General features: G+C 35.2%; 1 protein-coding gene across 2 annotated transcripts in view; it reads right to left on the bottom strand.

Moving 5' to 3' along the window:
• The window catches only part of TMEFF2 (transmembrane protein with EGF like and two follistatin like domains 2), a 250,244-nt gene that overhangs the window by 189,799 nt on the left and 36,991 nt on the right, over positions 1 to 23,454 (bottom strand). The window lies entirely within an intron of this gene.

Here is a 23,454-nt window from a genome sequence, read left to right as displayed (position 1 = left end):
TTTTCACATAATACCTTAAAAAGAATATTTTTCCTTTTTCTGAAAATAAATAGAAATCTACTAATTAAATTGAGTATTTCATGACCTATTAATCCAGCAGTTATTATAATCCATCTTTAATTGGATTAGCTATAATTACAATTAAATGGTTCCCTGAATCTTAAAAGGTTAAATACAAGTCATTTTCCATTTAAGACTTAAATATGAATTGATGATAAGAAAAGAAAGAGACTTCATCCTAAGGTTAATTGCTAAGTATTTTCCCCTGTTTTCAGATTCAGCTTCCTTATCTCTTGCCTTTTTATGATTCATAAAATCTCAACTCTACGACATACTGTCTAAATACATTGTATTTTTTTTATAATTCTTAAATTAGCACTTACCTGTATTTAAGTGTAGAATAAAATAATTCTTTTCCTATATTAGGTGATGTTTCCATTTAAATTGAGTGTACGGTAGTATTATTAACAGGAGGAAAGAAATATTGAAGACCTTTATGACCAAAACATAAGTAGATTTATCATTCTTTGTGGATTATTTCTTCTCTTTTTTTCTCATTCCTTCCCTTCTTCCTCTCTTTCTCCTCCATCTCCCCCCCCTTCCCTCTCTCTCACCACACACATTTATATCTTTTTTTAAACATTAAGTTTCATAAATTAATATTTGACACCTGCTTCCATTTGGAAATAAGTCATGAACAACTAACTAAAGATAAACAAACAACTTTAGATTTATCAAAAGAACATTATACTCCAGGGGCCTTTCATCTAAAAGATAACACATTGTTGTGTTAAATCACTAAGTTCAAATAATTTGGCAGTTATAATCTACTTAGGCACTTTGAAATTAACTACATCATTTGAGAAAATTTTAGGAGGGGGAAAAAGAGAAGAAATGATTAAATGAATTTTTACAGCATCATATTTACTTCCCTTCAACAGATATCATTAAGGAAGAAGCACATATCCAAGTCCCTTTTTAACAGAGGGACAAGTCACTAATCGCATATTCTAAGAAGTGGTGTGTAATCAGGCACATCAAGCATATTTTTCTGTGTTCCTTTGGTGCTTACCAGAGGGAGAGGAGGCAAGATGAATGACACCTAACTAAGTTACATTAAAAAGGATTTGTGAGGGTGGGGAACCCCAGAGATGTGAAGTAAAAGATTTTAACAGGGGAAGTGAAGGTAAATGACATGCCGAAAGGATGGAAGAGAATGAAAAAAGGCCTGGGGCAGAAAAGTCCAGGGCACAAAACACATTCCCATCTCATTGAATTGGAGAGTGCGCTACAAAGTAGGCAGTCATGAAATGAAAGTGCAGACAGGATGGCTGAAGTAACATTACAGAGAGCCTCATGTGCCAGTGTGAGGAGTTAAAAATCAGCAGAGTTTCCAGCAAGGAAATGCCATAATTAGGGCTGTATTTTAGGTCAACTTACAGAAGAATGGATCAGAGTTAGAGGAGTTTGGGAGCAAGGAGAGCAGGCATAGGTGGTTGGTATCATCTGGCAAGACCAACAGTGGAGAAGGTGCCAAGAAGTTCTCTGGCAAAACAGTCTTGAATGAGGAAGACTATAGGAAAGGCCTCAGATATCTGCATACCTATACACAGAGCCTGAGTAAATATATCTCTCTATATTTACATATTTATGTTATATATATACATACATATATATACACATACATACATACATATATATATATATATATTTTTTTTTTGAGATGGAGTCTCACTTTGTGACCCAGGCTGGAGTGCAGTGGTGTGATCTAGGCTCGCTGCAACCTCCACCCACAGAGTTCAAGCTATTCTCCTGCATCAGACTCCTGAGCCACTCCTGTAATCCCCTCCTGGGATTACAGGCATGCGCCACCACGCCCAACTAATTTTTGTATTTTTAGTAGAGATGGGGTTTCAGAATATTGGCCAAGCTGGTCTCAAACTCCTTACCCCAGGTGATGTGCCTGCCTTGACCTCCCAAAGTGCTGGGATTACAGGTGTAAGCCACTGCGCCCAGCCTCCTGAGTAATATATTTTTGAAACACTGGCAATTTAACATTACAAGTTCAGTATCTTACAGTTACTACAATGTGTTAGGATGCAACTACATAATATAGAAGACTGTTCAAAAGAAGTATGTCCATAGAAAAGGCAAGAATACTGCATGTATGGTATATGTGCATCTGCTTAGAAAATTGTCACATTGGTATAGATATCTGAGCCAACATAAGTGACTAAGGGATAATATGCTGCATTGCTTCCCACTCAGAACGTAGGGATGATGCTTTACAACAGTGCTCCTCAAACTTTAGTGAGAAGGAGAATTGTCTCAAGGACTTGCTAACACACAGATTGCTGAGACCCACCTCCAAAGTTTCTCACCCCATAGGTCCAGTCTGAGGCCCTGAATTCACTTTTCTAATAAGTACACATACGATGCTGATGTTGCATTACACAAATCATAAAGTGGTGAAAGTGGCAATTTCGGGGAAATTTCAACCACCTGGGCATGTAACTAGGCAGCTCTTTCTCCTAATAGAAAGCATTTTAAATTATTGTGCTATCTTGATGAAACAGCATTCCTCAGAATGAAGACAGAACAAGGAAGGGAGTTTCTCATTCTGAAGTTTTCATTCTTGATTTAATCTTTAGCAGCAAAGAGGAGATTATTCCTGAATGTGAAACAGTGGAAACTTTTAGAAAAAGCATCCATGGCATTTTAGAGGCCAAGTAAAGGCTACTAAAGTACACCTCAGGTTTTAGGTAATTCTATTGAAAAACAATTTAAGAATCAACAGCTATTATTATCTCCCTGGGGGGTTCAATGGGCAGAAAATATAAAGGAGATGGAAAGTAAAAATTGAAAATCTGGTAATACAATCACAAATGATATTGATGAGAAAAATAAAGAATCTGTATCCAAGGAAATCATTGTAGTTGCTTAGGGCTCTCTTTCTGATGAGCTCTGATTTAAACAAAACGTGTACAAAATATGAAGGGAAGAACATATAACCAAGGTTGAATACAAAAGAGAAACAATAATCTTTAAAAAAAGGACCAAGTGGCTGAAATTGTCTGATACGTCTTACCTTTATAAGGGACATTAAAGAGGTCTTCTGATGAGCATAAAATATGTGTATATATGATATGAATACTGTTTTTGGAGTAAATGAGACCTCAAAAGTGATAGATATAATCATTGCTTGGGAAAAGTTATATACTGTTAAATGTGGTAAAATGGTGGTTTGCTTTTATTTCTCTCCACTGGGAGAACTATTTTCACAGCAGGAAGGATAGCACCACCAAGAGGAAACTGAAGCACAAAATAAAAGCAAAGATTATGAGAGCATTTTGTCTCTAAATGAATGCAGTAGCCCAAACACAGATGAATTACATTTGAAAGGTGGAACAAATCAGTCCGGGTAATCACTGGGAAACGATGGTGAACAGAGTAAATCCCACAAGATCAGAGATGAACAAAGGACCAATTTTCAAAAATGGATAAAAGTCAAAGTATAGAATCCAAAGATTTATGAGACTGTTATTCAACCCTGGAAAATTTCATAAAGTTTTTTCAAACTATTAGTTTGGAACTTCTAATAAGTGGTGAGCATGCTGCATGCCAAGCCCATCTCATTATTTCATGAGGTCTATCATTATATAAATCATAAACTTAAAAAATGTTCATGCTGCTCCCTTTAACTATGATGGAGAACGTGGGATGCATGCTAGAACCTTTAATGAATTTGTAGCTATAGAAGAGCTCTAGTTTTGGGATTCTAATTGTAAATCGGTAGGAAGGAGTCTACAGGGGTAATTTTCATTCTTGGCTCTGCTCCATTCAGTTCAACACTTTTTTTCTTTTTTCAGCAATGCCTTAGCTGCAAACTAAATGGCTTCCTTATCAACGAGGTAGTTGACTCAAAGCTGGAAAAAACTGACTACTATCTTTGACACCAGACACAGAATTTGAAAAGATACTGACAGGTTAAAGGGACGAGGCAAAGCCAGCATAATGAAATTTAACTGGGATAAGGGATGAACACCAAAATAATAAAATTTAACTGAGATAAACGAAAAATCTTAGACTTGTGTTGACATCACAATTATACACGTTGAGGACAGAAGATGTTTTCTTGACAGCAATTTGTTTGACAAGAACATGGGAGTTTTAATTGAGCTTTATAAACTTTACTGAGATAACATGTGGAGGGTCCTTATGGTGCCTGGCAGATACAGGCACTCATTAAATCATTATTTGTTGAAGCTCACTATGAGCTAACCACATAATCTGGCTGCTAAAGTTGTAGGCTGAATTATAGGAATGTGGTGTCCACACCAAGGGAGACACTATTTCTACCACATTCTGTACTGGTCAGATCATTCACACAGTATTCTGCTCAGTTCTGGGTCCCACATGGAAAGAAATAGACTGAAAACAATAAGCAGCATTTGAAAAGAGGATGACCAGAATGGAGCCATATAAAGAAAACACAACATGGGGGTGAATGATGAGGTTTACCATGATAAGAGAATGCTGAGGGGGAGCACCGTATCAACATTTCAAGGACTGGCATGTAGAAGAAAAAAAAATAGTACTCCAATTCCACAGGCAGAGGTAAGAGTAAAGTGAAAATAATATTTCAGCTCAAAACAAGAAAGAATTTTCTAATAATTTCAATTTTTCAACAAGGAAAAGCACTATGTCATGAGGTCGTGAGCTTGCACGTGTTTTAGCCACAAGCAGGACACGGGAATGATGTAGAGTTGATTTCTGAACAGGCAGGAAGCTGGTCAATGGCTCCTGTAGTTTCTGCCAAGTTAGTTCTATAACGATTTATGGAGCATTTACTATGTGAAAAGCATTTTTCCCCTTTTTGGGTATACAAAAGTGAGTGGGATGGAGTCTTTATCCTAAATACGCTTATGATCTTATAATGGAGCTAAGGTATGTGCTTCATTAATTTTTAAGGCTCAAAACTGGTATGTCCTCTAAGAACTGAGAGGGTCCTGGAACCAGAGAAGATGAAGGCTTAGAACTGTAGGAATATTCTAAGCATACTGGCCGGGTGTGGTGGCTCATGGCTGTAATCCCAGCACTTTGGGTGGCTGCGGCAGGTGCATCAGTTGAGGTCAGGAGTTGGAGACCAGCCTGGACAACATGGTGTAACCCTGTCTCTACTAAAAATACAAAAATTAGCTGGGCGTGGTGGTGCGTGCCTGTAATCCCAGCTACTCCAGAGGCTGAAGCAGTAGAATCACTTGAACCCAGGAGTCAGAGGTTGCAGCGAGCTGAGATTGCCCCACTGCACTCCAGGCTGGGTGACAGAGTGAGACTCTGTCTCAAAAAAAAAAAAAAAAAGTGTAGAAATATTTCATAGAGCTAGGCCTCAGACATGCATTTGGCTTTTATTATTATTTAGTAAAATAATTTCAGGTAGATGGAAACATTGTAACAAAGCTAGTGAGCTCAGAGAAACCGTGAACAGAAAGTTGTTTAGTTTGGATAAAACACAATGGAAAAGAGGAAGTATGGAAGAGAGGACTTTAAAAGCTATACCTCATCTTCAGAGGCAGGAAGGATCCACAGCACACGTTGGAGTGTGAAATTACCAAGATTGAATTTATGTTTTAGGAATTGGCATAAGTGGATAAGTTGGACAAAACCGGTGTATTAGAAGATGACCAAAATCGAAACAACTAAGGATATTTGTATTTATTACAAACTGCCTATATTCCAGGGCACTAGGTTGAGGCTCTTTACAAGGGAGATGCTCTTAACATCTCCCTCAATCCTCCTAGCCTTATATGGGAAAATTTAACTAAAAAAAGATATAGAATCAAGTATATATTATCACATTATGATAATATATGCCACTGTATCACACTGTAATTTTCAGGCGATAAAGACTTTACAGAAAAAATAAGAAAATAATCCATTAGAATATTTTTTAAAGACCCTCTTTGGAAAGTCAAAGGGGGAATGAAAGAGTTTGATGTGTGTTTTCATTATATCTAGGATCAAAATGAGATCTTATTTTAAAATGTAGTTTGAAAATTCTTAGCACTCTGTGAATGTTAGGTATCATATGTTTGTTACATGTAGATTTAAATCTTGGATTCTCCTAGAAGCAAAGAACTCAATCTGGCATACTGAGATAAACTTTGGTGAATAAATTAGTTCTCAGTGGGCCAAACGTAGTGCCTTTTGGTTTGATGATCTGGTATATTTTTCGACATTGAAGATGACACCATCTTTTTTCTTATTCTAAACCCATGTACCTATACATTAATCTTTATCAAAAAGATACAAAAATTCCTTGTTGTTATAGATGCTAAAATTTTATCTAAAGATTGGCAAATGATGGGAATAGCAATTAGCAAATTCTTTTACTGGAGGCTACGTAAAATTCTCTTGTGAACCATAGAAAAGTGTTAACTAAAAATATCCATGGCCTGGAATGCAGGTACTGATAGAAAGGTTTTATTAGGTTGGCACCTGAGATCTACGAAAGGCAGATTATACCTACAGATGGAAGAAGCTATCATTTATTAAAAGCTACCACTGATCTAACACAGTGGACTGCTTCATATTTATACACCTGTGAGTAAGGAAATGTAATAAAATTCCAACCAGATTCCAACCAACAAATTCCTAATTGATCAGTTTTTAACCTGCATATGACGGACAACTCTACATAAAGACCCACAAAAAGATCCCAGACTAGTTACTGACAGTAGTTCTTTTGTATTCCACTAGATGATTAAACATATTACTTGCCCACATTTAAAAATTAGGAAGATTTGCAGAAAAATATTTCATGGAAACATGTTCAGCTTCCCATGAAAAATCAGATCTAGCACGTATGGATTCAAATTCAGGCAGGACAACTATTAGAGAAATTGACTTGCTGCTGTTCATTTCGACAAAGCATGAGCTCTTTAGTCTACTGTAAATCTCACCAACCCCTACTACTCCTGACTTTTCTTTAGCAACTATATTGTTCCACTTACTTGCCTAATCTGTTTCTCTAATCTAATCTTGATCTGTTATTTCTCTAATTTAGTGTTAGCAGCAGAACCGGGCATTTGAAAGCTGCTCAAATTCTACCCTGAAAGAGTGGCCTACTGCTCAGCACTATAGCAAATTTGACACACCAATTGCTTCTGGTGTATGTGGGCTATTGCATCCTTTTTGATTAATTTTTCTCCTAATAAAAAGTGCAAAAACTAACAAAAGCCAGTTTTCTATGTTTATAAATTATTTATTTATTTATGCAAACCCATATGAAAAAATTAAATTCCTCAGTGAGTAACTATAATTGTATCTGTTGTGAACTTCCATGACAAAATTTGCCTAATTTACATATACTGCAAATTTGGTATTTATTCATTTTTTTAATATCATGGATGGCTAGACAGTCACATAATAAATATGCTCTTACTTTGCATCAGTTGAACTTCAAGAAAAATTAATTACATTAATCATTTCCTGATTTCTTTCTTCCTGTAATTTGAGTATCCCCATGACAACCACACATTTTTGTTAACTTCTGAGTAGTAGAGGCACCCTCTTGTAGCATTCTCTGCATTTATCAAGTGGTTTATTTGAAGGATATAAGACCTATACTCTCTTCTCGTTGATATTTTTTAATAGTTACTTTTAATTTAGAATGTGAAATCTTTTGCACATACAGCGGATTATTTTTGCCTGACTTTTTACTTCACAGTGTCATGCTCTTAGGTCGGTCTTTATTCCATTTAACCATTTATTAGCTGTGTGTTCATTCACACAAGTGGTTACATTAGAAAATAACACTGCAAGTATTACTCGGCTATTTTAAAACTGTGGTGGATATCAAAACACTTACAAAATCATAAATCTTCACTTATGTGTTAAGGAAAACATAATTTCTATTTTTTGAAATCTGTGTTTAAGTACTTGAAAGACAGGAAGGATAACTTATTCCTAAGAGCCCACAGTCCTTCCCATATTGTCACCATCACCATCACTCTCCCCATTTTCTGATTTCATTTCTCAAATATCACCTGGGAAGTTTTTACCTCTTTTTTCTTTATTTTAAGGATTAGTATGAAATATTATTTTTTCCTCATTGTCAAGGGCATGATACTGGAGAACAGGTAAATATATCTGATGCTTTAAAAATTTTAATTCTACTGCTTTTCATCTTCTAGTCTCATTCCGATTCATACTCATCCCATACCCATCTCTTAAGTATCACACTCTATTTGCCTAATAATGTTAGAGCAGAGATAGGAGTCTTCTTTAGCAATTTTAGCTCACCTAGCCTTATCCAGCAACATTTTTACTGAATTGTCTAACTTTTATTCATTAACTTTTATTAACTGTCCTTTATTTTGTAGAAAACCATAGAACTGGCTAAATTAATGTGTGTGCAAGTATGTTTTAACATTCATCTAATAGTACTTTAAATCTTGTCCCTGAATGAGCAAAAACAAATGACAAAAGGTTAAATAACTTATTTAAATGTAATAACAACAAGTGCAGGGTCGTTTGTCTTTTATTCAGTTTTTTATGTTACCTTCTTCAAACAGAAGATAATGTTCCTGTACATGCTGAGAACAGGTGGTTTAACATACAAAATCATAGTCACTAGTGGGATCATTTCTAACTTGACTTTGTAGGCTTCAACTCTTCTGATAAAATGATTAAAGCAATTAAATGCCAAATCATAACTAATTTAATGTAAGATTTGGGAGTTTTCTAAAATTTTCAAAAAAATACGAATTTGGGAGGTTTTTTATAGAGTCACCAAAATAATTGAGTAAACATTATTTGTTGACATACTTGAAACAAATAGGTATTTTATTCTGAGATATTTTCTCATTTTGGGAAAAACTGAATATACATTTTTAACAGAAAAACAAAATTTTCTAAGGATGTAAATATGCATATTATATACTGCTAGTCCTAGTACACAAGGAACACTAAGTTATATAACAATATCTTATGTTATTAATTACTTAACATTAACATTAAGTACAAGAAATTTGATCTTGATTTCTTTGAAAAGTAACTAATTTTGCAACATTATCATTAGAAAATACATACTTATGTTCATAAAATTCTGATTATGTACTTCATAAATTAAGTAATTAATGTCATGAATCTTCATTGTATATAAAAACTTTAAAATATGTGTGCATTTCTTTTTACAGTAAAATGCTGAGCTGAAAAGAGACAGCAATACAGAAGTATATGGTAACACAGAGTACCCATTTTTAAGTAAAATTTTATTTCAAGTAAGCAATTCCTTGGCAGTAGCATTTTTAAAAGTCTATATTATGCTAGGAATCAGAGATTTCAATTAACACAATGTAACATTTTGAAAGTATGTCCACTACATGATTTTAAAAAATGACAAAGCATTCATCTTAAATAACCTTTTGGGGATGGCTCTTCTGTATAACTGAAAAAAACATGAGTAAATTTCTGTGGGAGAAGAATAGAGTTGTGGCTAAGGTCATAGAGTCTAGACACAGATTGCTCACTTCAAATACTGTACTGCCCTGACAACTTACTAGGCACGCAGTCTTGGGAAAGTTATTTAACTTCTCTGTGCCTCAGTTTTCATTGGTATATTTTAGGGTTACCACAATGATTCAATGTTTTCTTCTACTTATAGAACTTAGAACAGTGAGCAACATCTAGTAAGCACCATATAAACTTGTTCTTATCATGTCAATGTGGCACTTCCAGAAGCTGAAGCCCTTTTGAAGACAGAAAAAGAAAAAAAACTGAAAAGCAACTTAGTTGCTTCAGTGAACTGATTAACTGAGCATATCACACTCAAATGTTAGCAGGTGAGGAAATAAAGCATGTTTACTCCTGTGTTTACTATCATAAGACACGCAGGAGAATCACTTCATGCAGGCAGGATAAAAAAGACCATAAAAATATTCACAAAAACGTAAATATCACAAAAGACAAAATAACTGACATCCTGCCACCATGCTAGGTTCCATCTCTATGACAACTGCAAAAACAATTTTTTAAAGTCTTTCTAGTTAGGAGAAAATGGATTGTTCTCAGAACACAGTCTACTGGTCAATAAAAGCATTGTGGAAAAAGAACTGACAGAAACTCCAGGTTTGATTTTTAAAGAGTTCCTCTGACATTTGATGTATTTTAAATATTGGGCTAGATTAAAATATGCCAGGAAATAGGTATGGAGGGGAGGAAGAGATCTGAGACTAGAAAAATTAACGACCTAAAAATATTGTAATTAATTTTTCACATTGGCTTTCTTTAAGTGATAATTATTTTAGATTTTTAGAGTCTAATGACAGCATTTTCCCTAAAGCCCAATTTGCAAGCTCTTCTCCCTAAGTGTCTGCTTAGTCATCAGCTTAGTCATGTGAACTGCTACATTTCTCATTCATTGAGAGAATGTGAATATCCTATTTTCTGAATTTGTAAGCTTTATAGAGGCCCATAGAAACAGCCTGTAATGTGTGTGTGTGTGTATGTGTGTAAATTATTCTCCAATTGCACATTTTCTAACAACTCTTTAAATCTAAAAAAAATATATATTCCAACAAATCATACATAAAAATACTGGCCAGAGAAACTTGCATAAGAGCACCCAGAGCCATATTCATGGCTTGGTGATTACACTCTTTTTTCCCATTTACAGGCTTACAGCCTAAGCTAAGCAATACTGGTTGCCTATGAGTCTGCAGGGGAATCTTTTATTCAGAAAATTCAAAGGAAAAATTGTAACTACAATAAAGAAAATATAAACATTTTAGTTTTAGTTTTCAAGACTTCATATACAGCTTTTATTTTTGACCACAGTAATACATTAAAAGGCATAATTAAAATACTCAGTCTATAAATAGATGACAATCACACTTTAGCCTTCTGCTTTCTTGGGTCACTCTCCTTTTTAAGTGGCTTTTAAGACTCCCCTTTCCAGAATTATTGATATGAGTAGTCATAGGAAGAATCAGGAACTCTTGTAGACATATTGAAAATACGGACTGGTGTCTACTAGTTAAAGTAAAGATTAAATCACAGTAAGTATATATAAATTCACATAGACACAGTGAGCTAGAAGTAGCAGACAATAGTCTACTTATAAGGACAAACAATATACTTCAGTTATCTTCCTTTATGTTTTATTTTCAACAAACATTAAAAATATTAATACACAATTGTGCTACATCTTCTTGCAATTTCAACTAACCCTTTCATCTTACTATAATCAACCCCAAATACTTGACTGGAGCCCAGTGGAAGCATTTGCTTGACTTTCAACATGACAGCCATTAGCCACTGGATGACTAGGATTTTTCATGCAGCAAGCAGTTTGCTTTTTTTTTTTTTCCTTATATCCCCAAGGTACAAATAAATAGATACAGTAGTGTATTAACGTCTGTTTTACAAAACTGCTTCAGTTGTGATATACATTTTTAATATAAAAAACTGACTGCATTATGATGAACAATTCTAGAATGAATAAACTCATAAAAATTCATTGGTAATGCCTGTTCCTCAATTAAGGAAAGTCTGTCTATTGAGCTTAGGAGAATTGCTTGTAATGAGTGGAAAGCTCAATCATGTTTCCCACAATCACTGCAGCTAATGCTTACATTTAGGTTGCACAGAGTATCAATTCGGACTATATTTCAAGGACAAGCTCCACTAACCTTTCTGCTCTTTTCCTCAGCAGTGATACATTGGTTCACTCAGAAAGAAAAAAGCTTGTTTTTTAAGATCCTGTTACTAGTCCATTTGGAAAAGCAGCAGTGTTGTTTGTTCAAATATAACATGCATTTTGAAGAGAAAGTGCTGGATCTGAAAGGTTTCATATTTTCCATGATAATATGAATATTACAGAAGGGAAAGTCGAGGTTTTCAGAAATTATAATGATATACTTGATCAACAGTCCATGGAGAAAGTTGAGATATCTGTTCCCCTAGGTTTGCATTCCTTTGCCTTGTCCTTCTTTCCACACTTGACATACTACAGAATTTTGACAACTGAAGATTATCTCTGGAGTACTTATTACTTCGCTTGTGAACTCCTTGGCCTAAGTAGGACTGTGTGATATCTCATTGAGTATCACAAAGCCTTTAAAAAGGCAGTTTACTCTTGTTAATATTGAAGAATGCTACAGTGAGTGATCTGAGGAAGTCCAAGTGGCCAAAGGACACATTTTAGATTTGTTTTGTTCCAAGGCATTACACTGTAAAAGCATAGTGCAAAATTAATCTGGCCAGCAGGAGAGTGCAGGTTACACAAAGCATCTGCTGGCTGCCTCTGGCATAAAAACACTGCATTTGTCTAGACTTTATTTATGATTCATTTTTGGCATAACTAGTTGTTACTGCTGAAAGCCAAATTATAGCAGCCTTGTGTAACAGATTACCTCAAAAGAAGACAAATTTTAAAGTGGAATTAAAAAAAAATTTTAAAGAAATGTATTTTTAGACTATCTTCTGTGTCCAGGAGGTCCCTAAGTCCCACAGCATTTTCAGCATTTTTAGAATGACAAGAAAACCACAAAGAGAGGCGAAAAGAAACAAGAGAATCGCTTATTTTTTCCTCATTTCCCTCAGTCACAACCTACCAATCACTTAGTGACTACAATATTCAGGCCTTTAATTTTGCATTCAACTGCTGTTCATTGTCTAATAGGTTTTGTTGGACTGGGAAGTCAGATGGCTCACGCCTAGGGCCCCAAGACGAAGGGAGCTGCGTTCCTCAGAATGACGTTCAGTGAAAGCTTCCTCTAGAAGCACTTGGTAGTCTGACGAGTGTGTTTCAGCTTCACAGCAACATGTTTTCTTTTGCTATTTCATTTGCACAAAAAGCAAGCAGTGCTCTTCTGCCTCCAAAAATACGTACGAGTGGGTGTGTATACAAGAACGAGAGAGACAAGCATAGTGAGGGGGGAGGAAGAAGAAATTGAAGAAATAGCTCCAATTTTGCTTTTCCTATTCTTCAACTTTCATTTGGATCTCTTCTATAGGAGAACAGTGCTGATTAAAGACTTCTGGGGGATTTTTAATACGTGAAGCAATGGAGCTTTGAACTCAGAACATGGAAATGGAATATTAGATGTACACTTAATCGAAAAGCTGCCTTAAATATGAAGTTCAGAATATAAACTTAGTTTGTGAATTTTTTCACACTTACACTATGCACATGAGCTCTAAATTAAAGCTTATGGTAATGATAGTAATGGTTACACTACTGTCTGCCTTAAGAACAGTAAATAACCTGCGATGAAATATGTTGGAGTCACACATTCTAAAGAGAGAAGAGTGTAATAAGAAGTCTATCCTACACTTACCATTACATATTTTCATACAATTTCTTGATGAAGGGATTGACTTGTTTATTGTTACACAGAATTCCACGAAGGCAAAATATTATATAACTTCCTGGTTAACTTTCAACTATAATAATTTAATATCTTAGTACCTTTATTAGTACAATTTCTATCTAACATTAGTTTAGAAGGCCCATTATAGAGCAATTCTTTGTAAGGCTCTGGAAATCAATGTTTTGTTGCCAGGCACTATTTAGAACTGATATTAATAAGTTTCAGTTGTGATTTTTGAGACATATCTTGTTCATTTATATATATATCATTTTAAAATTAATTAAAATATAACTAACAAGTGAACAAAGAAAACACACATGATCTTTTAGATTTTTTAAATTTGCATTTTTCCTCAATGGAAACTTAGCTACCATATTCCTCTAAAAAATATACAAACAAGGATAGTGACACACAAGAATTGTTATTAAAATAATCGGGCTGATGTTGACAAAAGGACAAAAGGAAACTGTGAGTTGCCAAATGTCAGTCATGCCCCTAACAATACGGGCCAGTGTGGGGTGTTTCACAATTCACTTGTCTTAAACCTTGATCCACAATCTTGGAAAAACATTTCACCTGCTCAGCCCAACACTGTCCAGTTAAATGCTTTTACAATGTTAAGAAACAAACCTGAGGAACAGAAACTAAAGTCAGGGATGTTTTTGGTGGATACTATAGTGAACAACTCTGCAGTAATGCATAGAACAGATGCATCCAGGCCCTGTAGTACATCCTATGTTCTTTACTCCACTATCAGTTCTCTTCTGGTGTGGGTCACTTTTCCTAAAGTGTCTCATACTCAAGGTATCAAGAGTGCTTCCAGAGCATATACTCCTAGGTCCAAGCAGAGGAGACTTCATGGTTTCTTTTTACATTCAGTTCTATTATAACTTCCTAGGGAACAAATGGAGGATGGGAGCCAGAATTTCCACCCTAGTACATTTCTCCTTCCAGCCTCTTCTTTATCTTTGAAAAGTTTGAGTTTAGAATGTCAAGTTTACATTTTCATTCTCTGTCGTTGGAGATGAGATGAGTCACATATTTCCTGTGAGTTTTTCTCCCTTAGAAAGGATTCATTACCTTGGTGATATGGTTTGGTCCTGTGTCCCCACTCAAATCTCACCTTGAATTGTAATCCTATAATCCCCATGTGTCGAGGGAGGTACCAGATGGGAGGTGATTGGATCATGGGGGCATTTTCCCCCATGCTGTTCTTGTAATAGTGAGTGAGTTCTCACAAGATCTGATAGTTCTACAAGGCAATTTTCCTTGCTCTTGCTCACTCTCTCTCACCTGCTACCATGTAAGACATGTCTCTTCCCCTTCTACCATGATTGTAAGTTTCCTGAGGCCTCCCCAGTCATGAGAAACTGTGAGCCAATTAAACTTCTTTTATTTATAAAGTACCCTGTCTCGAGTATGTCTTTATAGCAGTGTGAAAATGAACTAATACACTTGGTTAAGAACATGGACATCAGTTGTTTTTTAAAAACTCTCCACCTAATTCTAATATCCAGTAAGTTTTGAGAACTATTGGTCTGTTACACTTTTAAGATGATCACCATGATTGTAGTATGTATAATTGTTTAGAGACATCAAGAGTTCTATTTTCACATGTTCATTTTGAGATGTCTGAACCTGATTCTAAGAGCAACTATGCTGATTAAGAAACTCTAAGAGAAAACTGGGAAAGACATGTTTGCTTTTGTTTATTTGTTTGTTTTTTAACTAGTGACTATCAAGAGCATGATGGTTAGAATTTTGAGGTGAATTTCCAAGTTTAGTCCCCCAGATGAGAAGTGTAAACAGAAACCAGGGAAGTAAATTGTTCTTGCACAAACTTTTCTCTGACATTCAGAAGGCCCATCCTGCAAGGACTATCAGGAGAGAGTCTAACATGATGGGAAGAAGACATTCTCAACATTTTTGCAGAGGAGTTTTAGTGATGAGATGTTTAAATAATCTCACCTTGGGACAGCCTACACAGGTAGCAACATAAGTGGGTTGTGATTGCATTACTAGTGGGCATGCACCTGGCTAACTGAGCAATATGACAAAAGAGAATTGGGCTGTAGGGGAGGAACATGGCAGATGTTCCATGTTGGCTAAGGGTAATTGTTCAGGAACCTTGTGAGTCATGTCCTTAGGGGCTTCTAGAGTGGTTGGGGAAGTGTTCAGGGAGGAAGAGGCCTGGAGGTCCCATAACAGCAATTATGAGGTGGTAATCCGGAGATGCATGTGTTACCCACAAAAGAATAATGCATTCATGTGTAATCAAGAACTGAGTGCACTAGGATGGCTGCCAATTTTTATCTCATGCATAACTCAAGTAATCCATACTGTCCAGCTGAGAACAACACTGGTGTGACCGTGGGTGACAGTGAAGACTTGTTTTTTTATTGTAAACATTACACTAAATGCAAGGTTTGAATCCAAATAGGAAAATCAGTCATACGAACTCTTCATCCCCATATCTATATGGTTTTCAATTCACTAAATCAGAGATTTCTCTTTATCTTGTTTCATAGGCACTAAAATTACCTAATATGATTGCTATTGTAATCATTTCTGACCTCATGGAAGGTAGTTAAGCAAGAAAGAGACCAGGACGTACATGATATAATAGGGTCGTGAAAAAAAGGATTTGATGCTGCAGTAAAAGTAACGAGTGGCCCCAAGGGGGCCCCGTCACATTTATCAGATGCAAAACTTATTCACATTTTAAAGACCATAAAACACAACGTCTATGAAGGTAGCTAGTATGGTACCTGCACATAGCAGATAGTCGCTATGAATCTATTTTAATAAAAGAGAGCACAGATTATAGATTAGAAAAAGCACAATTATTTAATCAACCTAGAGTCATTTGATCCATTTATAATACTGGTTTTATTTCAACTAACAACTATATTTGTCTAGTATGTACAAAATAACTATGTTGGAATAACCTACAGGCCACTAATTTTAAAAGGTTGGTGAAGGCTGAAAACTGTTTTCTAACTATTATAATAACCAAAGACAACCATTCTCAGAATACATTTAATCAAAACCCTACTTTAGTGGATTTATTAGCATGTACCATAAGGTTGTCATATCAGGTTCCATTACAATCCTAAAATTTAGAATCTCATGCATGAAGATATTAGCTAATTTGGCATATAATTTAAACTGATTGAAAATGTTAAATTTAAGATAATTCTTCAATTGTCAGTACAGAGCCTATATTTAAATATTTTAAATATTTACTATTTACTATTAAATTAAGAATTATTGCTCTTTTTAATAAATCTAAGAATTAGTTTATTTGCTTAAAGGATATACTAGACCTTTTAAAAGAAATAGGTTTTAGATATTAAGAGTCTAAACCAAATTACATGTTTCTATACTTTTAAATATTAGCCCTTATAAATAATCTCACTGCATTTTATACAGCATGATATGCCTGAATAATGGTATTTTTAAAAAAATTATGGATTTAGAATTATTTCCACTGATGACTTTGCATTTAGCTTCCCACTGTGCTTCTTTCCTAGCATATATACCCATTTCATAACCACCAATTTATTGATGAGTAGCCAATTCCCCAATTCTTACTTGCAGATGCATCTCCATTTTATGCAGATTCACTGATGGCAGCCAATGATCAGGTACCAGGGTCAACTTTACCCTGCTTGTGATAGAGCAACAACTATTGTGCAGGCTGATCATCAAATATTTTGCTGACCATGGGACATTTTAATTAGACTACTTAAAATCAACACTTAGACACAACTCATGATAGCCAATATCTGTTGATGTGTTGTTCTTACATTTCCTGGGGGAGAAATCAACACCTGTGGTATGAAAACTGTATATTATAGGCTGTCTACACTGTTTTCTGTTTTGAAAGAAGCTGATCTGTCACAGATGCTGATGTACATTGTATTGCTCAAAATACTGTATACTCAAATAGGGATGAAAGTGCTGATGCTGCTCAAATAGGGATGAGATGGTTGATGCCTATTTGGGAACACACCAGAATGGCTGGCACAGGTTCAGTCAGTAAATAAACATAAAATTGCTTTATTATTTTGAGAGGATATTCTATCAAAACTAGCTTAAATTCTTACCGGGTGGGGCGAAGAGTGAATACAAAACCGTGCTTGTATCTTAAATTTGAAGGGAGAGGAAGTTAAACACAATGCTAATTCCATTAACCAGTTTCTGATTAGTGACATGGCTGCTTTTGAAAATGGGGAAGGATTATTGTTGTGCTTCCAGTGGTTCACTTGGATTCCTGTAATTAGAGGAGTCCAAGACTATAGGGGAAAGGACTAACTTGGCAATGTTACATTTCAGTATTTAGAACCAGGGCTTATGACTTTCCTCATTCAGAAGCAGTGTGTGTTTGTGGGGAGTAGAGACACCAAATAATATGTAACACTGGGTACAACTCTCTCTAGTGAATAGTTCAGGGTTGGTTGGTTACAGAGCTTTGTATAAGAGAGAGGTCACTCTGACTGAGGGTATGGTTTGAGTAAGCATGGACATAATGATTACATGTACACTTTCTACATTGGTACAGTAAGCATGCTAAGTTAAATTTCTGACTTAGCCATGATTGGCATTCACTCCTCAAATATCACAAATCAAAAACATGGAGAGTTTCTCTTTAGAAACTACTTTGGTGCTTGTGTCTCTAATAAGGACCACAGACAGAACTTTGTACCAACCTTAATGAATTTTATCACTTATTTCACTTATTTTGGGGTAACACATAAAGTAGCATCTCTTTTTAATAATCCTTCTAAATTATAAGAGCTTCCATAATGCTTATAGTAGGTACATTCTTTTCTCTCTTCTCTAGAGACTGTTCAGGTGATCTCCAAGGGATCATTTGTGCTTGGATTCTACCTCCACAGTGGAATTGAAACATGTGCATATTCTTATGAGGCTGGTGATGTTGCAGCCACCATCTTCATGCAGCAGATTTTTAAGGGCTTCTTGCCTGCTTCTCATCCCTGGTCTTTGGAAAGTACATTCCCAAACTTTGACAGGGTTCTGTACCACTGCATTTTGGGCAGAAAAGGTCTAACTAGGTTTTTAGCCTCTTTCCTTCCATAAAACTTATAAAACCTTTATGTGAAAATTTCATAGCCTTCCTGGTAGCTTTAAGTTGGACATAGATATTTCTTTCTGTTAAAAAAAAAAGGGCAAAGTTTCCTCTCATTGGCCAATGCACCCTGTGGTGACAATTATTAGGTTTTGGCATTGTACAATATTCTTTTCTTGTTTTCCAAGCTTATGGTTCAAACAAAATCATTTAGACAACAATAAGATATTTAAGATAGTACAAAGCTGGAAAGCACCTTATATACAGCAAGTTTTTGACTGAGAGCCTATTGGGAGAAATAATTTAGTTTCATTAACTAAAGTAGCTATTCTTGTCACTTTGTCTAATCAACAGTGACTTGGGAACTATGTCTATCTGGGAAAGAGTAAAAAGGAGAAAGCATGGGTTTTTAAGTAAAATAAGATATAGATTATGAAAATCCTTATAAACACTTGGCTTACAGTAATTGTAATTCTGAAGTATTATTACTAAAACTGAGACTGAGGGTGAGATTTTTATCCAACTTAGACTCTTCAAGATAGGCATTAATTTACATCCAAAAGAGCAGGATTGCTGTATTTGGAATCCATGGTTCTAAGTCATAGCTGCTAATTGGACAAGAGAGAGGGGAAGCTTAGCTGTATTTCTGGAATTCCTGGATTGTTTTTCTCTCTAAAATCAGTTTAAAACCATCTGAGGCATTTGGCAATGCTGCCCAGCAGCTGCCCAAGTAGCAACTGCAACAGCTGGATCAATACAGCCACTGCTATAACAAAGAGAACTGCCAAGACCCATGAAATGTTTAAATAAGTAGAGGCCTGGTTTTATTTACCTGTCAAAAAAAAAAAAAGAAGAAAAAAGGTGAGGCCTAACACTTGTTTTTATAAGAAATTATCTAAGATTTTATGATATTTCTGCTTAAAATAGCACAGAGGAACTGAAACAGGAGTCTAGAGACCAAAGCTGTTACTTACTACTCATTATGTTATAGAATTTATAGCATATGGCTTAATGCTCTTGAACACAAGAAACATTAAAATACAGAGGAACATTTGGAAAAAACAGGATAATAGAGGTTTCAAGTCATTGGATCTTGAACTACTCACTCAACAAATATATGTTGGGCACTTAATCTAAGCCAGATACTTAGGCTGGCGCCCAGGAAACAGATACGGAAAACAGACAAAAATCTCTGCCCTCTTGCAGCTTACCTTCAATATTTTTGTTTTATCCATTAATTCTGTAGCTTCTTAAATTCAAATAAATGATCTCTTATCCATAACACTAACAACAGGTAACATTTCATGAATGTTTATATGTACCGGGTACTGTTGTAGGTAGTACACATACATGAACACATTTAATCCTCAAAACAACTCTATGAGGCAGTTGTTTTTACAGATGAGAAAACTGAGCCACGGAGAACAGCATTAACATGGTTAAAGTTCCACAGTTACGAAGAAGTGTCATTTCCTGGGTTCAAACCCAGAGTCTGGGTCCTTAATCCCTATACCCTACTGCCTCCTTATACAACAACCACTCCACAATGCAGTTGATGGGTATTCTTGATTAGTTTATTTCGATTGATTTGAAAATTAAGCACATTGGAACCTTGTTTTTAAAGAACAAGTTTCTGTTTATAAACAGGGAATATCACCAGTAACAAATCTTACATATGCCAGAAATATGTAGGCCATGAGAGTTCTTTAAAATAAACACAAAAATCACAGCTCTCAAATCTGATAGTGAATTTGGCGGTTATAAAATAATAACACTACAAGTGTCTCTCTCACCTCTAAGCCAGCATATACTGTAACTATAGAATGAAATGCTATTTATTTTGGAGTAAGCACAGAATCCTGAGACCATGCAGAAGGATCACTGGGATTATTAGCCTAAACTATTCATTTTAGAGATGAAGAATTAAGGTCTAGAGGGGTTAACATATTTTCTTAAAGTCACATTTGAGAGCCTACTATCACTTAGAGATTTTATAATAGTCCCAATTTTTCTTTAACATCATTTGAGGATTAATGAACCAAGAGGTAGTTTGTATAGGATGTTGCAGATAAGATAGCTATGAAATTCTCCCCTGGCAACCTCCAGAATATTTAATATGAACATTGTGATTTAGGGAAATCAGTGTCAACTTTTCCTACCTGACATTTGGGACAGTTTAATGAAAGCTTTAAAATTTCTTCAGAACAGAAGGTGTTCAAACCCAAATATGGTATAGATAAAGTCTGACTAAGGGAAAGTGGCAACACAGTATAAACTATTAACTTTGTCGTCAAACATATCTGTTTGAATATTGATTTTGTCTCTTAGTAACCTGGACATCTTAGGCCACTTTTTTTCTCTGAATCTTAGTTTTCTCATCTGTAAAACAGGGAGAGAAATGCATATTACTTAGATTGCTATATATATTAAATAAGTTAATGTATGTAAATATTAAAGCTTAATAAAAACACATAAAAGTAAGCGTCTATACTCTCTGTGGTTTTCTTAATTATTTTGACTAAAAAAGAAAATAGCTCACAAGAAGTGTAACACTTATTTGGATATATGTTTCTGAAATGATATCTCCAATATATTGTATGTCAAGAAGTTTGTAAATCTATATTCATTTTTAATGTGAAAGCAAGACATCACTTTGATGCCATGTATGGCACTTCTAAGCTTATTTATTTGTTCCTACTGTCCCTATTCCCTCACATTTTAATAAAATTATACCTGAAAAGCCTACTAGAACTTTATTCCAGGCTATGGTAAAAAAGACAGATAAAATCTTTGATAATAGGAAATTATTTTAAGTGTTAAAAAATCTTTATTGTCTGGCTTAAAGTAACTTTTTAAAGCATCATCTGCACCCTTTCTCTCCTTGCATTTCACATTCTAGTCATGCCAAACCATCTGTTGTTCCCTGAAAATGCCATGCTGTTCCGCACTTCCATGTCTTTATGTGCATTTCCTCTATCTTAAATGGCCTTTTCCTTCTTCGTTTGCCAAGTTCTTACCTGTTTTAGTCTACTAGTGGTACAATCCTTAGAGGCAGGATCCACGCCAAATTTATTTTTGCCTCCCTGGCACAGTATGAGTACCATGCAAAATGTTTGTTGCGTGAATTAATGAAGCAGATGATCAAGCAGGGGCAATACCATCTTTGTAAAAATGTGAATTTCACAATAATGTAAGAATGTATCTGTACAGTTGTCTACTGGCACTTTAAGAAAGACTGAAACACAGACTTAAAAAATCTACAGAATGATGGTATTACTGTTCAGGTATGATTATCGTTATATGGAGGATCAAATTTAAAGGACAGAACTTATTTGGATATACGTTTTTGAGATTATATCTCTGATATATTGTGTGTCAAGAACTTTGTAAATCTAGATTTATTATTTTTAATGTGAAAGCTAGACAGATCTGATGCCAGCCAAGCTTTTTAGCCATCAGTAATGTTCATTATTTGGCACAGAGTTGGTATTTACTAATAAATTTTAAAATAACAGTATGCGATATTCAGTAGAAGATAATGTATTCAAAATCTACTTTAAAGCATTTACATCAGAATCTCACAAACCATAGAAATTACCCATGGATACACTGACTACTGAAAATTAGCATTTCCCCTATGTTTTTGTCTCCACTCTAGTTCCCTTACACTAGATGTTATTACTCCACACTTTAAAACTTCTAGTGCTGGTGATACTCAAAAGGAAGCATTCAAGGTATTAATCCTCTCCTAAAGCTAGAAAAACAACCACAGCAACTCATAGAATGATCCACTGAAATCAGGAATAAAAGTAATTGTGCATCGTATGCTTGTCAATAGGAAATCTTTAGTACGTGAATTTAAAAAGAGAGCAAATTGGAAAATGATAAAAATGCCAAATTATTCAACACCTAAACTATCCTTCAGTGTTTAACTCATGTACCAACTCCTTTCTAAGGTTCTCCCTATTGACTACCTAACATATGGTCGAGCAATCATTTTTTTCTGAATGATTACAGACCATACCTTTTGTTCTGAAGTTCTATGTATGGATGTTTTCACTCTCTCAAAGGACTGTCAACTCCTCCTCAGGGACAAGAACTTATTCTATAAAGATGATTTTTTAACCCCACAGTGCTAAAAGCATGGTAGATAAATAATAAATATTTGATGACTCTTATTTGTCAACAAATGCCAAATGGGGAATCGCAGGCACAATGCAGATTGTTTTATGCTACTGTTATTTGTAGTTAAGGGAAACCCCCAAGGCAAGACTTCATACAAGAAGGAACAGAGAGGAGAGTGTTGAGAGGGGAATCAAGACAGAAGGATAGCATCAGGGACTAATTCTTCATTTGACAAATAGATTGTCTCCTGTTCCCCAGGCAGTCTGCTGCTGAGCATAGATGAGCTACAGTAACCAGATTGGTTCATTAAAATATGGTCCCTTTAGTTCAACATGACTCATCTTTATGATGAAGCTGTGATTCTGGGAACTGAATGCGCTGGTTTTGCTACTCTCATGACACCCAAAAGAATAACATAAAACTTAATTTTTAATGACTTCATATTCGGTTTACTGCCATTGCATATAGTTCAACCTCTGTATGGACCTAACATCTAATAAAATTTGGTAATACAAAAAACTGTCATAGTAATCCCTTTGAGCAATGGCTTACCCTAACTGCTTGGTATTGAAAGCTTGTTAATCTATTTCAAGGAAGTGTTCTAGATAATTAAACAGTCTTTTTCCATCCCTTAATATCTCCCATCTCATTGCCCTGCTTCAGCAAAACTTACTGCCGTGCTAGCACAAATATTGTCTGTTCACTTCTATAGTCGCAGAACCTGAATAAGTGCCGGATACATAAAAGGTTGAATTAAGAAATAAAAGTCATTCACCAAACCAGTGTTTTGGAAATCCCAAAGTCTGAACCAAGAACTTGAACTTTGGCTTTGTGTGAGTCCAGGGCTAATGAGAAGAAGTA

This window comes from Rhinopithecus roxellana, chromosome 14 (genome assembly GCF_007565055.1).
Source record: "Rhinopithecus roxellana isolate Shanxi Qingling chromosome 14, ASM756505v1, whole genome shotgun sequence".
Classification (NCBI taxonomy): Eukaryota; Metazoa; Chordata; class Mammalia; order Primates; family Cercopithecidae; genus Rhinopithecus; species Rhinopithecus roxellana.
This window is presented reverse-complemented; position numbering and strand designations above follow the sequence as displayed.